This window comes from Solanum pennellii, chromosome 1 (assembly GCF_001406875.1).
Source record: "Solanum pennellii chromosome 1, SPENNV200".
NCBI classification, from domain to species: Eukaryota; Viridiplantae; Streptophyta; class Magnoliopsida; order Solanales; family Solanaceae; genus Solanum; species Solanum pennellii.
In genome coordinates, this window is record NC_028637.1 from 54718605 (window position 1) to 54722985 (window position 4381).

A 4381-nucleotide genomic window follows, 5' to 3' on the forward strand; every position below is an offset into this window, starting at 1 on the left:
TGTCGTTTTGTATTCAATATTGAGCAATTACTCTTTTGTTTTAGTTGGTTATAAGTCAGCGTTAGTTATCTGAATTTTTCTGGTAATCTATACTTTAAGAGGTTGGTTTCACCTTGCAGTAGCCATTGTAGTTGGTTGCCTTAATCCGAAGTCTTGTAGCGAGTTAAATGAGTTGTCTCCTTGCCTAGTTTGCTTGATGTTTGGACGGCAATGTGATCAAATTTCGTTTGTCTGATGTAACTGCTTCCTTAGGAGTAACTTTAGTTTTGTTTTAAATGATTGTGTGTCGCTTCATATGGTGAAATCCCTCTTAAAGTTAAGTGAGGGACGTTCAAGTGTTTGAAGCACAAATGATTAGTTGGTATTTAACTGCATGGTGCATTTCAATCGCATTTCGCTACTTGTCTCTTGCTAAGTTTGTTCTTTAAATGCGATTTGGAGTTATCAATAATTTTCGTGTGAAGGTTTCTTTACGCTTGGATTTGCAGCATATTTCATGTATTGTTGTATGGTTTCATTTAGGCTGAAATGATTTACATAGCCTTAAGTACCATTATAGTTGTTGGATACTGGTTTTTGCTATTCTTGTGAATATTTGATTAGTATTACATGTTAAAGAAGCCCTTGTTATGCTTGTATATCGAGATATATTTTGAGATTCTGCACATCTTCCTTTATTCATATCTCTAAAAAAAAATTTGTTATTCTAGTTATTTGTTTAAGGTGCAAATTCTCATTTCGTTTGTTTTGTGGCATGTGAAAACTCTTCTCGAGTCCGTTTTGGGACTCCATTCTCCTCCTTGCATTTCAGAAGAGCCATGAAGGCTCAACATTCTTTCCATCGAGTCAACCCACCAAAGCCAAGGACAATGCAAAATGATTGAAGATTAAAGAAATTTGAAGAAGGCGGATTAGAAGATCAAAGTTTAATTAATTATGTTGTATTTATTTTGGGCATAAGCCCTTGTCATTTTTTACCCTTCTTGTATTTATTTTGTATGTTTAGACTAGGACAGGTGAAGTGGGTCGAAAACCCAAACGAGAAATGGGTTAAGAAACCCAAAAAAGCTAGTGGGTCCAAATTTCGGTCAAGGCGGACGGAACCCGAAATTGGTTTATCTCTCTCTCTCTCTCCCTCTTTACTATATTGTTTACATGCTTTTGTTTGATTGCCGTTAGCTTAGAGTTAGGAAAACTCCGATCCCCGTCGAAAGTCATATTGTTTTATCAAACTTAAAATTAAACCAAATCTTAAATTGATAATGTTTTTAACTCGTAAGTTTGCCTAGATTAAAATTTAGGAAGTTCAATTTCAAACGAATTTGCAAATTTTAAAACAAGTATTAGTCAAATAGTTAGTTGCCGGAAAGCCGCATTAAGCGGAACGTCTTTGGTGCCTTCAAAACCTTCCTAAGACGCTAATAAGAATCCCCGAACCCTTTTAAATGTTTTCAAACAATTTTTTTGTTTAAGTTATTTGAAAACAAGTTTTCTTAATTTTTCTTTAAAATTAAGTGGCGACTCCCGAAAAAGTCAAGAATCTCTTAAAAACAAAATCAACTCTTCCGATTTTTTTTCGATAAAACAATCATAGTGTTGTACTAGTTCTTCCTCACACCCTACATCTTCTTTCAAATTAGTAAAGCTAGGATTCTACCCCTAGATTTCAATATTCTTGAGATAAGTTGGTTTGAGTTCTTGAGTTCATGGCTCTTTTAAAAATTTTATTCCTAATTATTGAGTTTCCATATTTTTATTTAGATCCTTGAGTTGATTTATTCAAGTCTATATTCAGCGTGAACCTTATTTTGAGTTATAAGAAGTTTTTCAAAGCCAACAATGAGTTTTAATCTGTGTTTTGAGGAAGTAAGTGTGAGAATGAGAAGAATCATATGCATGAGTTATATATTGTTAGTTAGACACTTGGATTGAGTCATTCATGCCCATAAATTCCACATGAACTCCATGAGTTTAGTATTTTATAGAGGAGTAGTACCTTCAAGATCTAATTCCTAAGTATTGAGTTTTGAATTATTGTGGATTATATTCATAATCATGGGGCTATTACATGTTACCATGAAGGTCCTTGAGTTGGATAGTACATGCTCATAATTCTTCATGAACCCTATGAATCGAGCAGTCTTGAGATGAGAGAGATCATTGAGTCCTGAAGTTGAGTAATTCATGTCCATAATTCCGTTTGAACACTCCGAGTCAAGCATTCTTAAGATTGAGTAGTATCATTGACTCATTGAGTTCTGGAGTTGCTGTTACAAGTATTGAGTTCTATGCATGGTTTTTAAAAACCTTGAATTGAGTCGTTCACGTCCATAATTCGACATGAACCCTATTTTAATAGTATTTATACAAATTGTTTTAAACTTGTTTCAGAGACTTGAGCATAGAGTTGAGGAAGAGTAGAGCTGAGTTCATTTTCTTTGAAATGATATATGGTAACTAAGTATTCCTAAGAGTAAATATATCCATATTTGCAAAATCGTCGGTCTTGTCCTGATATCTTTATATAATAGTAAAGGTTTCATAGATAGACAAAGTTAAAGAGTTTTTCGTATTTATTTTCTTTTGAGCATTTTTCAGACTTTCTTAAAGTTCAATATTGGAGTTCAATGAATTTAATTTAGCTTTAAGATTATGTATGGTTGAGTTAGTCTTCCGCTTTTTGTAAGCCAGGATGAGGGTTTGCTTGGGGACCAACAACGGTTCTCAAGTACCGAGAACGTCCAGGGTGTAGGTTCTGGTCATGAAAACTTGGTATCAGAGTACAAAGTTCAAGTATCCTAGGGTATCTGTGAAGTCGTGTCAAGTAGGATCTTATTTTTGGTTGTGAGGGCCTCATTTCTATGAATAAGTGATTTAAGACATTTAGGAAAAGTTTCTCTTCTTTCATACTCTTAATCGTGCAATAGAGCATTGTCATACAGACTTATTCTAACCGTGTGTTTTCATATCCATTCGACTACCCCTCATGCTTGATGTAAAACGAATTATGTCATTGCTATCCATTCACGAACTTCAATGCTTTGATGGAGTGTTTACAAGAATGGAGGGTATTTGGCATGTATGGATGCCAAGGAGGGAGTTCAATGCCTTGAAGAAGCTCCTAGTTGGGCAACATCATGCTTGGATGATAGCTTGGAGCGTGGGAGGCCTAACGAAGCGAGGAAGAGTAATTGAAGAATGTGCTCCATTCAGCGAGCCGGAGACCACTTCGTTGAATCGCCAAGTCCCTTTGGCAAGGTTCGGGGATCACCAACAGCCCAATGAGCTACAAAGGGGAAAACTTCTCACTAGGAGAGCTGAAGACCATTGGCGCATCATCAAGTTGATTGGGCGATGGTCCCTAGAACACCTATAGTTCCAATAGCTTCCCAACTAAGGCAAAGAGCAGAGTTCCTGGCTATACCTATTAGCCGCATCGCCGAGACAATAGGCGAGCCTAAATTGGCTCGCCCATTGACCCATTTTGTGTCACTTTTGGGCCCATTTATGTGATAATGCCTAACACTATAAATAGGCCTTTAGGGGTTCAATTTAGGAGACTGATTTTGATTATTGTGGTTATAAACCTATACTCCTTGTGTGAGTGTTTGGAAGCCCGACAAAGCTTTTGTTGATTGTTTCTTAGAAATAAGGATTGCTTGGGATATTGATTCCCTTGTGGTCTTGGTAAAGAGTTAGGTGCTTTTTATTGGATTAACAAATTGAGGTCTTTGGGTTTAATATACCTTTAGGTTGCTTTTTGTTTCCTCTTGTTGTGTCTATCTATCCATCTTACTTTCTTGTCTTTTTTTTATTTCCGCATTTGTTGTGATTCCTCTTGTGAGAATTACATCAATACAAGAGGTGGTTGAAAAGAAAAGTCAGATCTTTATCAATGACTGCTCTTAGCAAAATCTTGACAAAGTCATGAGACTCCAGAAGGTCTTGAGAGAAGCCCATGAGTGAGTTAAGTGATGAGTTTCAAAAAACTGCGCTCATGTTCATATGAATCATGTGTCCAAGCTAAAAGTGACTTATTTTCTCTTCTCTAATCCATGTTTCAACTAATATCCTTATGAGGAAGTATGTTTAGAGAAAGGGTAGTATCTTTATCCCAAAAGGTAGTATGAGGTATGAGATTATAAGCATCAATAGTAAAAGTATCCAAAGTTAGAGGAAAGTATACAGAGGTTAGTAATCAAAGGAAAGGAGAAAGTGATGGGTCATATTATGTTATTACAATCATGAACCCAGCCAGTTATAAATGATGAGTTCCTTTATGAGTGAAATAAGGAATAATAATGTTGTAGAGAGTTCTTGATAAAAGGAAGAGGAATAGTTACTAGTCATGATGAGATAGAGTATATCTTAAACAAAATAC

The 4381-nt window shown here is 35.7% G+C and overlaps 1 non-coding gene across 1 annotated transcript; it reads left to right on the forward strand.

The window, feature by feature from the left end:
• The first annotated feature begins 285 nt into the window (after positions 1-285).
• Positions 286-419, forward strand: LOC114075812. Its single transcript, XR_003576201.1, has one exon. It is a non-coding gene; the product is annotated as a small nucleolar RNA snoR137 (small nucleolar RNA).
• Positions 420-4381: the final 3962 nt, after the last annotated feature.